The sequence below is a fragment of the Corvus hawaiiensis genome, chromosome 3, assembly GCF_020740725.1.
Source record: "Corvus hawaiiensis isolate bCorHaw1 chromosome 3, bCorHaw1.pri.cur, whole genome shotgun sequence".
NCBI lineage: Eukaryota > Metazoa > Chordata > Aves > Passeriformes > Corvidae > Corvus > Corvus hawaiiensis.
Genome location: NC_063215.1, coordinates 86,118,782 through 86,132,485, shown reverse-complemented (window position 1 = coordinate 86,132,485; position 13,704 = coordinate 86,118,782). Strand labels below are relative to the sequence as shown.

Below are 13,704 nucleotides of genomic sequence, written 5' to 3'. Positions count from 1 at the left end.
TCAGCCAGTGGGACTGGGATGGCCAAGGAAATCTTGTACTGACTGGGAGTGAGTCTCTTTAAATAACCAAAGCTTGTCACAGTCTGCCCTGGCAAGGAAAACAAAATGCTGAGGATCTAGAAAGTAGAGGTGTTGTGGGCCTCGAACTGAGGGTAGCAACCAGCATCAGTGGTCATACATACTGCATTATGAGGATTTCTGCTGTCACTGTTGTCTCAGGACAGAGTCATTGTTCCCACAAACTACAATCCTGTGATTCTGTGACCAGCTGCAGCACCAGGGAGGGAGAGGTGAGGCACCCACAGCACCAACTATGCTGCCAATCAGCACAACTCTGCTGTCCACCAGTCAAGGCAGGGTAAGGTAGCACAGGGCAGGAGCTGTGCAGGACAGCACTGGTGGCAGAGCCCAAGGGCTGTTTGTGTGTGGGATGACTTTTCTCCAGGAAAGGACATCAGCTGGGCAGGTATAGAACATATATAGACACCTCTGAGCTAGCGGTGCCAATAGTTAGTCACTACAAGGACGTGGTCCAGGCTCCATGCTGGGGGTAAATGACTCATGTTGAAGTCTGTGGGACCAGAGCTTTGTTGCTCTTGGCACTCAAGCCAGCTGGATTTAATGCTAGATTGGGTTCATCTTTCAGGACTGATAGAGAGTCCTTTGCACTATGCTATGCCATTTGCAAGGACAGCACATATGCTCTCTGGGACAAGCATCCTATGAGCCCAAGAGCCATCGTCCCCATCAGTACCCTGCTGTGTGCTTGGGGGAGATGCCAAAGGAGTCAAGAAATTTGCAGTAAATTCTTACAAGGAACTTTTGCACTGGGCAGCTCACCAGCTTGCTGCAGCCCTGGTGCTTGTCTCCAGCCTCGTACTGCACACCAGCAGGGCTGCCTGCTGTGGCTGTGCTGAGTATACAGACAGATGTCACTGGAGGGCAAGGGACGTGAGGGGGGCAGGGTGTTTCAGAACGTGTTCTCAAGTTGAGTACCTGGGCTGCTGCTCTGTTTTATCAGTCAGCGTGTCAAGGAGCTCCCCCATTTCTGTTTATCTGAGCTGGGCAGTTGGAGCAAATCCCTTCCTCTAGGAGATGCTCCTGATTCCTCTTGCAGAAGCCCCTGGTATTTGAGGATCAGAGCAGTGTTTCAGCAGAGGAGGTGGCGGCACTTTTCTTCACTTACCTGGCTGGTGTTTGTCCTCTGTACCATTTCCTTCCTCTAAGTAAGAGCCCACCTGACTCGTGTTTTAATCCCTTTCCTGCTGCTGCTCCAGGAGCTCACTGCACACAGGAATTGCTGTGCCTGTGCAGACCTTGCACCATGACATCCCTTGGAGCACACTCCCTGTCCTCCCACAAGCTTCCTTCTCTGAGCTGCTTACAAACTTTCTCTCTTCTTTGGATTATTTTACATCCAAGCTTGGTCTTTTGTCTCCCCAGATTTTAACATTGTCCAAGTTCTCCTTAAGATCCAAGCCCTCTTCTTCTGCAAGCTGCAGTTCCAGTGTGGCCAGTGCTTGCAGAAGTTTGTGGGGCATGCAGAGCATGAGGGCTTTCAGAGACCTGTGGGGCTCTTTAGACACTGGGGACATACTACGTTCTCCTTGTTTTGGTACTGACCTAGGCCCTTGGTGGGGTGCTAGGAGGGTGAACACAGGGTGCTGGCTGCTGAACAAGCTTACAAGCTTGTCTGCATCTTCCTTACAAGCTAAAGGGATTTTGCTCTTGAAGCATATGGGGAATCTTTGGGCAGTGGTACAGGGTTTTCTTTGTGCCAGCTCCTCAGTAACATCCCTGGCTGGATCAGCCTTAGACGGGCTGATCCAAGCAACACCAATAGACTCAGCTCTTGGTGGCCAATGGTGGAGGAGGAGACTGTGGGGTGACAGGAGATGCAGCCCATCAGGAGCCAAGGGAGGGCTCAGGAGATGGCGCTGCCTGGGGGAGGAACCCTGCAGTGCGGTAGGACTGAGTTCTCCCCTCACCACCTCCACTTTTGGAGGAGCATAGTCCTGTTAGTGCGAGCAGCCAGTTCTGCTGTGAGCTCAGGGATGCACTGAAGTGGGACTTTGGGAGGAGGAACCTTCCCTCAGTGTGGCTCTGGCAGTTGGAGCAGAGCAAACATGTCCCTGTTTCCACGCATCCCTGTGCCTCAGGATGCACCTGCAGGCCTTTCCCAATGCCTGACATGTGATGCCACACCTCGGTCTTTGGGGTCTCTCCTTGCTTTACTCTTCATCTGAGAAGGGCTGGTCCAGGTCCTCTCTCTCCCACATCAGCTGCCAAGACCCTACTGCCACGCAGGCCCTGCACAAATACCACCCCTCTTCTGGAAGCTGTGCAGCACTGCCCCAGCACCCCAGCATCCCCCAGTTCTGCTCGGCCCCGTCAGCCAGTGACTTGCATCCCAGATGGTCACCTGCGGGGAGCTGGCACCAGCTAGGAGCAAGTCCCACGGGAGCAGGTGAAAGGCACAAGTGGGCTGCTGCCACCCTCCTGCCTAGCTTGCCCCACAGCTCTGCCCTGCCTGCCAGGCTCAGGAGGGAGCAGCCAGGGTGTGGAGATGGGGGCACACTGCCTGGGATTCCTAGGCAAGCCTTAGCCAGAGCCCTGCTCCTGTACGTGCAGCCTGGCACTGCGACAGGAAGTGAGCCTCCCTGAGAGGCAGGGAGGGACAGTGGTGATAATTGAGCCTGGGTAATTAATTCACACTCCTGATACATGTTTGCTCTCCTAAATGTGTGTGTTGGCATGATCCCGGACAGGGCTTGACCTGGCATCCAGCAGACATCCCCCTTTACCTCAGTTACTACATGAAACCTGTTAATTGTATCTATCTCAAGCCCTGAACTCGGGATGGAGATTTCACATCAAACAGCAGCCCTCACAAAGTGGATCTGAGCAGCACACTGAGCTCAACTCCAATGCCGTGAGGAGAAATAAGAGACCTCCCAGACTGTGGTTTCATCCCGGGCTCCTTCCAAACATCCTCCTCACCCACCTGGAGAAGACAGGGTCTGCAGAAGGTTGTCAAACTCCGCCTTTAGCAGGCTATGCAGGGAAGATCTCTGCTAAAGGATGTCCCAGCCTTGCCTGCAGCAGTTGGGAAAAAGTGGCCACCTGAAGCTTGGAAACATGTCACATCTGCAGTGGTTTGAAATTGGGAGCAAGTAATCTCTGTAAAATCCTGATCTGGAAATCAGGCAGTGAGGCTCATCCCAAAATTTATGTGATGCCAAAACTCTGTGTGTAGCACGGACACGAGGGTGTTACATATGATGTTGCTCTTGCGGGAGCTGGCTGCCCTGCTCCAGGAGTGTCCCAAGGCTTCCTGCCTGTCCTGCACATGCCCTGCAGACAGTTTATTAATTTCCATTCCACAGCCCAATCTCTTCTTCCTCTGAAACAATTACTTAAAAGTTTCTTTGCAGCCCTCCAGGCGTCCCACCCTCTTGCTGGCTTCTATTTCCATAGCTCTCTCCAGCTTGTCTCCGCAGGACTTTGCCACTAGCCTCCCTTCAGAGGAGCTTCATAGCTGGGGCCCAGGATGGGGATATATGGAAAGACTGGGGGTGTTTTTTCTTACCTTATAGACCAGACCTGTACCTTCAGACAAAAATGAGAGAAGCCCCTAAAAGGAGCATGGGAGAAAATTTGGGCAGTGGCTTGTTGCCAGGGGAAAACAGGTCTGTTCTTAGAAAGGGCAACATCCTAGAGACCCTCTTGTGGCTGCTTTTGGATGAGGGGCTTCAAAGCAACAAGCCAGGTCAGCAAGCACATCCTTGCTTCTATTCTGGAGTGATTGTCTCATGGTGACATAGGTAATAAAAAAAGGCTTTTTTTTGCCTTTGGTGACCTGCACCACTGGGCCATATCTTGTGTCTGGAGTGCAGGAGCTGATTTTTGACCAAATACTCCTTGTGCAAGCAGAGGCCCTGGGGTGCTGCTGGGTCCTGCTGAGGCACAAGACTATAAAAGATGTCTCCTTCCAAGGATGTACTTCCAAGGATGTACTACATCCAAGGATGTACAGAGCAGGCAGCCAAGCAACAACCCTGGAACCAGCCACCAGGGATATGAGGAAGACCAGGAAATTCAGTGAGGCAGGTTCACAGCTGGGATAAAGCAAGTGGCTGATCTCTATCTACGCTTCCCAGTGTGACAGTGGAAAAAGAGGTCTGGATAAGATGTGTGGGAAGCCTCTCTCGGACACAAGCAGGTGAGAAGGGAAGGAGCATGCAGGTGCTTGTTGGGGAAGCAAGCCAGCAGGCAGAATTGATCGCTGGTAGTGCTGGTAGAGTGGAGGCAGAACCTGCTCCCTCCCAACACCTTAAGAAAGTGGGGAGGGACCATGCAGTTGTTGGAAGTGGAGGTGCTATGTGTGATGGGTGGGAAGGGAGACTGGTGTCCAGCAAAGCTGTAACAGCTCACTAGCATGAGATGTCCCACACGACATCTGTCTGTGTCCTATAAATTCATAAATCACCTCTCAGCTTGAATCACTGCAGCAGCACAGCAATATTCTGCACAGCTTTATCTCTTCCCTACCTAAACATGGGCCACTCCCTTCCCCCAGCTGCCCTTCCCACACTCACCGAAGGCAAACCTAGCTCTTTAATTCCAATCACAAATTCTGGAAATGATTAGTGGGCTGTCATCACTCAGCCCCACCGGATATTGGGCACGGGGCATTTCCGTCCCCTGTAATTGATTGTGTGCAGGGCTGCCTGGCTCTGCGGCGGGCAGGGGAGAAGTGAGTGAGAGCTGGGTGTAGTGTTTCCCTCCGCCTACCTCTCTCATGGCTCGGCTGGGAAAACTGCTGGACCAAGAACCGGGCAAAGAATAAATTCATTCATGGCTAAAGGTAAGGGGACAAGGCAAAAAGGTTCCCCAAAGAGTTGGGCCTATCCTGTCTAGGAAAAGAAATGAGAAACAGTGTGGTTGGGACAGGGGGGCAACACTGGGGCAGCCCCTTCACTGATGCGCAGAACTGCACTTTGTGAAACTGCTGTCGCATCCCTCAAGGGGCCTGGGAACTCAGTGGCCCATTCGCCCAGAGCGCCCAGAGGCAGCTGCCAGCTCCAGCCTGATGGAGAGGATGCTGATCAGCGTCTCACCCGCAGCCACTCGGCAGCCTTTGTTCCCTGCTCTGCCTGCCCCTTTCCCAGGGCGCTCTCTGGCTCCTGGGAGCTGCCCGTTTGCCAGCTGCCTAGCGAGAGCTGCTATCTGCTCCGTGTGAATGTCTTGCATCCATCCAGCAGACTCCCAGCCTTCCGCTGAAACGTCTCATTGTGCAGCTGGCTGGACTACGTGAGCCCGGCTACGTGGAGCTTTGAAGTTAACTCTTCCTTTTGAGTCAACAGAGCTGTGTGGTGTAATTGTAAAATTTCCCTTCATTGGCTAACCTCCTGATGTTAACAAAAGCTCCCTGCTATGTAAACCAGCCAGATGCTGCAGGATGCTGTCTGCAGGCTCACGTACACTCCTTGTGCCACAGGAGGTGCTGGACTTGCACCTGCAGGCTCCCTCAGCCAGGCAGAGGTTGGAGCCACGTGCCCCACAGATGGGGCAGAGTCACTGGTTCCCTCATCCTTTTGTCAGCGACCTCAGATGTGTCTCCCTTCCTTTCAGATTACTTGGCCCTGCAGAAATCCTGGCTGAAATGGTCTTAAATGTGGTTGTAATTATCTTAAGAAGAAGGGGTGAGGTTCCAGATGACTTTGGAATAAAGGCAGAAGGATAGTACCTGTTTTTAAAGGAGTAAAGGAAATGGAGTCACAGGACTTCAGAACTTTCAGGCCGCCTTGAGCACCAGCAAGGGCCCTGGAACAGACACCCTATTTATAAGGCTGACCAAGATAGCAAGGTGAGAAGTAACAGTCAACATGAGTTTAGCAACAGCCTAATTTCCTTCTACAACAGGGTTGGAGGAGATGAGCAAGATGTGTCCTGGCTCTAATGCTGAGAGCTACTTGCATGATCAACCTGGTTGTTGGTTTCAAACGTGTATTACATTCCACAGAATCATGGAATGTTAAGGCGTTGGAATGGACCTGTAAGATCATCTAGTCCCAACACCCCCTGCCATGGGCAGGGACACCTCACACTAGACCAGGTTGCTCAAGGCCTTACCCAATCTGCCTGTGAACACTGCCAGGGTTGGGGCACCCACAACCTCCCTGGGCAACCTGTTCCAGTGTCTCACCACCCTCACAGTAAAGGATTTCTTCCTAATATCTAACCTAAATTTCCTCTCTTTCAGTTTGTGCCCATCACTCCTTGTCCTATCACTACAGATCCTGACGAAGAGTCCATGTTCAGCTTTCCTGTAGGTACCCTTCAGATACTGGAAGGCTCCTATAAGGTCTCCATGCAGCCTTCTCTTCACCAGGGTGAACAGCCCCAAGTTCCTCCACCTGTCTTTGTTGGGAAGGTGCTCTGGTCCTCTTATCAACTTCATGGCCCGCATCTGGACTTGCTCCAGCAGTTCCAATTCCTTCCTTGTGCTGGGAACCCCGGAGCTGGATGCAGCACTCCAGGTGGGGTCTCATCAAAGCAGAGTAGTGGGGCAGAATCCCCTCCCTTGCCCTACTGGCCACTCTGCTTTTGATGCAGCCCAGGATTCCACTGGCCTTCTAGGCTGTGAGTGCACAGTGCTGGCTCACGTTGAGTTTTTTTGATTTGCCATATGGTGGTTGCAGGCACTTTGGAGCTCAGGATGGGAGTTCAGGCAGGGTGTGACACTGGTGAAACGGATATAAACAGGATGCAATTCATAAGCGCAAATGCAAGCCACACGCAGCAGGATAATTTTCTGTATGCATATACAAGGGGGCAACAAGGCCTTCAGAAAAGGACATGGATATCATTGAGGTGGTGGGTGTCATTACTGAGTGACTTGATGACACACAGATGTGAAGAAAAACAAAGCTTGCTGCTAGGCTATATAAACAAAAGTGCCACAAGCACCAGGCATGCTGCAATCATTCCACTTTATGAAGTATTAGGAAAGCCTCATACTTTCTGGATATATTCAGTTTAGGTAATACAGTTCAAGAAAAGCTTACACCTATTAGAGTCCATGAAAGATGTTCAGCAGCCTAGTAACCATGACCTATGAGTAAAGTTTCAAAGAACTTAATTTGTTTAGTCTGCTTATGAGAGAAGGAAAGCGAAAATGTGACAACCTTCACATTTGTAAAAAGGGTCTAAAAAAGAAACCAAACAAGTTGTTCTCTATCTTCAGGAGGTTAGACATAAGGTTAGACACCAGAAAAACTTTTCAGCTCCTTAAGGACTCCTGTTCTCTTAAGACAGAGTGCTTTGCAGAGTCCGCACAATCACAGAATCACGGAATGGGTCAGGTTGGAGGGGACCACAGTGGCTCACCTGGTCCAACCTCACTGCTCATGCAGAGCCATCCTAGAGCACATGGCACAGGATTGTGTCCAAACAGTTCTCGAGTATCTCCACTGAGGGAGACTCCACAGCCTCTCTGTTGTGGCAATCTGTTCCAGTGCTGGGTCACCTACACAGTAAAGAAGCTCTTCCTCGTGTTCAGGTGGAACTTCCTGTGCATCAGTTTCTGCCCATTGCCTCCTGTCCTATTGCTGGGCACCACCGAGCAGAGCCTGGAAACATCCTCTTGGCACCTCCCTTGAGATACTCATAGACATTGATGAGCTCCCCTCTCAGTGTCTCTTCCCGAGGCTGAACAGGCCCAGCTCCCTCAGCCTTTCCTTGTAAGAGAGATCCTCCAGTCCCTTAATCATCTTTGTTACTGTCCACTGGACCTGCTCCAGCAGCTCCCTGTCTCTCTTGTACTGAGGAGCCCAGAGCTGGACACAGCACTCCAGATGTGCCTCACCAGGGCTGAGTAGAGGGGCAGGATCACCTCCCTTGACCTGCTGCCAATGCTCTTCCTGCTGCACCCCAGGATTCCATTGGCCTTCTTGGCCACAAGGGCTCACTGCTGGACATGGACAGTTTGTTGTCCACCAGGACCCCCAGGTCCTTCTCCACAGAGCTGCTCCTCAGCAGGTCAGGTCCCAGCCTGTGCTGGTGCCTGGGGTTGTTTCTCTCCAGGTGCAGGACCCTGCATTTGCCCTTGCTGAGTTTCAGACAGTTCCTCCCTGTCCCTCTCTCCAGCCTGTCGAGGTCCTTCTGAAGGGCTGCACAGCCTCTGGGGCATTGGCCACTCCTCCCAGCTTTGTGTCATCAGTGAACTTGCTGAGGAGGCATCTGCCCCTTCATCCAAGGATAAATTAAACAATACTGGGCCCAGTATTGAACCGTGGGGGACACCACTGGTGACAGGTCTCCAACCAGACACTCCAACTCCAACAACACAACCTCCTTTTCGAGAAATTTCCAAACCCAAGATGCTACAAGTACTCGTCAGGCTTGCTTGGATAGTGGTACCTGTCCTTGGCAGAGATACAGCTAGATGATGTCTCAGGTGCCCTGTTTTAAATCATGCACCATTACATGGTAAAGCACAGCTGGTCTTTGCAGGGTGACAAGGGCATAACAGTGATTCTCCCAACAATGCCATGTTTTCTAGACACTACACCATGTTCCCTGCTTCAAAAAGTGAATAGCCTTTCAGGATATATGGCACAACACCAGGAAGCCTAAATGAAGTCTGTTCAGACAGACCTGCCCTTGAGCTGACAGAGGACAGCAGGCTGCTATAATTTTTTCATGGGAAGTGCAGTAGTTTAGTTGCACTGTGGAGGCTCCTAAATTTGCAGTCAACCAGAAAGGCTTATTACATCATTCCCGTGTACAAGAATCAGATGGGAGGACTTCTTGAATAGGTCCTTCATTTGGTGCTGGGTAGATAACAAGTGAAGATTGAGAGAGGAGGTGGAGGAAGCCTACCCTTTGTGGTGGCTGAAGTTCAACTACTGATGGAAGGTAAGCTGCAAATGTGGAGTAAACAACAGTCATTGAATGAGGTTTCATGAGAGCAGGAGAAGGGGGGCTCAGTCTCCACTAGACCTCACAGCAGGAGAGCACAATGAAACTGCAGAGTCCTCCAGGGATTCAGTGTGAAGGTGAACCCACAGAAGTCCATCACAGCCATTGCAGACTTCTGCAGAAGGCTGTCCAGAGCAGATCTGAGCTACCTTCCTTTTCACACAGACTTGTTGCCATTGCCTGCATGGGGAATCCATCTTCTGTCTGTGCTGGTTCAGCCTGGTGCTGAAGTGTGCAAACCACTCCTTCAAACTCGAATGCTCTGTGAAAGCTGGCTCAAGCAGTGGGTGCCTCTGCCAGAGGGTAAGCATGTTCACAGAGGCTGGGTGGAGTTTGCATGGAAAAGCTAGACCCTAAACCTTGCTGACACAGAAAAGCCAACCCACCATACGTTAGTGTAACGGAGGCACGTTTGCAGTGGACGAGCTGACCGTTGTCTGGATTACAGCACTGAGATGAGAGAGGCCACTGTAGTATAAACATCTGTCAAGAGCAGATGAGGTCTGCAGCAGAGACATTCCCCACAGGTTTATATGATTTTCAAGGACCTGAGGCCAATGATCTGTTTTCCGCTTCTCAGTGATTTCACAGAAGAGCAACGTCAGTGATCTCATGACCCATTAATAAATAATTCCTCCAAACTCCTTGGCTGAATCGCCCTTGTGTAATGTGCAGGATGAAACCAAGGGGAATAGCTTCCTCCAAGATTTCATAGTGCAGCTCAAGAGTATTTGATAAGGCCATCCTGCAGAGATTACAAAATCCCTGTGCTTGGAAGGGAGGAGAAGGGGGTCACAGTAGATAATACAAATTAGATCTTGGAAAGTACCTTCTCTGGATGTCCTGCTTAGCCAAGATGAAACTTCCCCAGCAGTTGGTTCAGTTCTGCTGGATGAGGAGATACACATCCATTCAACAACTGGCCCTCCAGACATTCCCGGCTTTCACTGGAAACCAAGTAGATTGTGTCTACACTATTGATTTCTACCAGCCAGCACAGCTTTGCTGCTTGAGGGCATGAAGCAGGGAAACAGCCGCACCAGCCAAACATCTCGTAACATCTCATTTTTGTATCTGGCAAATTTGTTCCAGGGGCTGAGCTTGGAGGAGTACCACAGCTTCCTCCACTCCCTGTCTGACTGTGGTGCTCAGGAGACTGAGTCATCCATTTTTCATGTGGAGCTCCCCATCGTTCCAAGGGAAAGGTCGTGCTTCCGGCATCCCTTGGCATGTGGGTTTCCATTCATTTGTGGATGTCCAGGCAACATGCCATCCCCACAACAAAATGGCTGCTGCTTAGTTCCTCTACTATGAGTTCATCCCTTAGGATTTTGCTAAATTTCTCCAAGTCTTTTGGATAGTCTGAGTAGAGAGCACGCAGCGTCTGGAGGTTTTGCACTGTATTCGAGTCAGAAAGGCTGCCTGTCCTTTTCCCTTGATTCCTGCAAGTCCTGCACAAGGCAGGACTGAGTCAGACCTTTTGCTGCTCCATATTTTCAGGCAGCAGAGGTGTATCTGTTCCTATGACTTGTCAATGGGCTCTGTTAGCAGGAGTAAAACATCAGAGAACACAATATCCCCTCTTGCCTCCCGGTCCGGAGAATATTAGATCAATAAATATCCCAAGGCAGACCAGCCAAATCAGGGCCTTCTTATTGGGAGAAGTCAACCAAATCAGACTGGGTGGTCATAAAGTGGTCCACTTGCCCTGGGGAGAACATAACACATCACTTCATGGTGGGATCTGCTGATGTTCTCCTTGGTGTGGACAAAACTCCCCTGTTTCGCAGAAGGTGGTAAACAAGCCCTGGACCTCATCCCTTGGCTCCAGGGCATACAGTTGCAAAGCTCCTCTGATCAGTGTGGGAGGAAGGCCTCCACCCTCCTTATGGCTGCCCAGTAATGATCCGCAGCTGCAAGCCTCTCCCTTCCAGGCCTGGAAACCCAGGCTGGCCTCAAGGGTGTGGCACAGGCTGTTTAACCCATTCCCTGGGCAGATGGATGGACGAATGGACGGATGGACGGATGCTGCTGATGCACTGGGAGCCTCTGTCTGCTGGACTGGCTGGTTGGGTTGCGAGAAAGGTGCTGAAAGGCTGGGGGTGCAGGGTTCATGTGCCAGGGGGAACAACAACAGTTTTGCTTGCTCCCTGCTTGAATACGCCCCAGGGAGCAACATCTTCCCTGGGCTGACGGCTCTGCAGGCACTGAAGCATGACTGGGAAGTGTGCTTCTTGGCAGCAGGATGGGTTCTCCCCAACACCTTCTTCACAGGGCTGTTCCCAGTGGCTCCTGCCAGCACCATGGGGCTGGGGATGTCCATCTAGCAGACAAGCAGGTCTGTGGGTTACTGCAGGGTGCCCTCTTCTTCCACAGCCTGGCATCCTGGCAGCACCTGGGACTTTGGCTCCATTTTTTAAGCAGCTTTTGTCCCTTGGAGAAGGTCGGCAGCAAGGAACCATCTCTGGCTGGCTCTTCTGTGCAGGCGCTGGCAAGTGGCCAGCTGCTGGTGTGATGCCTACGTAGCACCGGACCATGGAGATGGGGCACGGGATTCCTGAGGTGATGGGACTGAAGCACAAGAGTGGAGCGGCGCTGGATGGTGAGAGGCTTTCTCTGCTCACACAGCTAATAGACTAATTAGCAAGGAGCTCGAAACTTGGCTGTGTTTGTTGTCAAATGCAGGCCCCTTTCCAAGTGGTGTTAACAGCCTTCCCTTTTCAGTCTGCGTACATTGTACAGCCAGGGCTTTTCTGCTGCTTTACAGAGGATTCTTCATTTAGTAATGGATATAGGCTGAATAGCTGTTGCAGCTATAGGTGACACCAGGGTCAGGAACGAGGGATGGCAGGAAGGGGGCAGAGTCCTGGGGCTGGGAGAGCGGTGGGAGGCTGGGAGAGGGGATGGAGGGGACACTGACCCAGCCGTGCGTAACGCGCAGCTGGGCTGGGGGCAGCGTGGAGCTGTAGGGACACCGCAGGCTGCCAGGGTAGATCGAGGTACTTAGCCAGCTGAACTTCCCAGGGACCTGTGATGGAAGGGCGGGGTGTCTGTAGGTGAGAGAAGAGCACATGGGCAAAGGTGTGCTTCCAAGCGAAAGGTATTGCTCCTCGTATGGCTTCTCGTGCCATTTGCCCACTTCTAATTAGGATGCATTTAAATTGTTTAAACGATTCCTTTGATAAACACTCCGCTTTCACACAAGAGACAAAAAGTTCACAGAGGCGAAAGGCTGCCGGCACTGGCAGGACGCCGGCAGCATGCGGGCGAGGGGCGGGCGAGCTTCCCCGCCACCTGGCTGCCAATGCAAATCTCCCAGCGCAGCTGAGCCGAGACCAGGGGAAACCGGGAGGGTTTCCGCCAGGTTCCCACAAGCACGGGAGCCGAGGCTGTGCCTGCGATCACGTCTGCCCGCAGGCAGCGGCCTTTGTGGGCGCCCGGCAAATGGTTATTCACTGCCGGCCGGAGCAGGGACTCTTGCCACCCTTCCATCCGGACACCTGGCATTTCAGTTCACTCCAGCGTCCCAAATGATGTGCTTCTGACTCTCCAAATTCAGCTCCTCCTTAGGAGTATTGTTCCTTGGTTCTCCCTGGTGTGCCTGAGACCGAAGTGACTGGGGCTCCTGGGGCTGCCCTGTCCCCCCAGGCCAGTGCTTTTTGCAGGGAAGGCAAGGGAGGGAGATGAGGGCTTTGCAGGGGCTTGTCTGCAACCTCAGCTGGAGGCAGGGTAGATGCCTGCAGCCCTGGCTATCTGTCAATGCTCCACAGTGCCTGGAACAGGGTTTCACATCCTCACCACACACTCAAATACTGCCCCAGCCAAAGCTATCTGAGCACCTGCCAGCTGCATACAAATATTATCTGGGTGTCTCGGCAAATATTAGGCACAGGGCCTGGAGGGTGCCCAGCCTCCCCCTGAGCTCCATGAAGACTGCTTGCCCGCAGCAGGCCTGGCTTTCCCACAGACATTTACACTGACATGGCACCGCTGCTGCTGTTTTCTTTGGATTGAGGCCAACTGCTTATGGAAAAGCAGCTGAAGCAGCACGGACAGCAGGTAGCGCAGAGCTGGGCTGGGGGGAGTGCTCTGCCAATGCAATGGCTCACTTCCCTGGCATGGCATGGTGTAAGTTGCCCAAAACCTCAGGTGTAGGATGGTGGTTTGGCAGAGTCATGACTTCGTGACAAAAGCCATGACTGAGAGTTTGACATATCCACACTCATTCATGTGATGCTTGGAGCCAGAAAAGGCTTCTAAAAACATGTCTCCTCCTGCTGCCAGAGATCAGGAGAAATTAACTGCCTTTAATAGAAGCTAGGGGACCTAATATCAAACCAGGTATTTGAGCCCTCTTACACCCTTGCCACTTACTGCCAGGCTTTTGTCCCTGTAAAATCTCTTGGGAGATCATGCAATGAGCACTCCATGCCAACCCAAATTTAGCCAGCCCATGGCTGCCTGGGAGCTGGTGACAGTGTGTGGTGTGTGACTTGCCATCATGCTGGCTGTGCTCAGCTTCCGCAGCTGAGCCACTGACCCAGCTGCAACGTGGCCAGAGACACTTCTGAGATGGCTGTGCAGACTGCTGGGGTGCTGAGCACTGGCACTGAAAAGCTCAGGATCTCTATTTGGGCCTCAGGGCCAAAGTTTTCCATGAGCATCAGCTTCTAGCCTGGAAAATACGTTTGGCAACAGGGTCAGGTTTCCAGCTGAGAA

The 13,704-nt window shown here is 52.0% G+C and overlaps 1 long non-coding RNA gene across 4 annotated transcripts in view; it reads left to right on the top strand.

Moving 5' to 3' along the window:
• The window catches only part of LOC125323737, a 44,532-nt gene that overhangs the window by 18,932 nt on the left and 11,896 nt on the right, over positions 1–13,704 (top strand). The gene's annotated exons all lie outside the window — the stretch shown is intronic.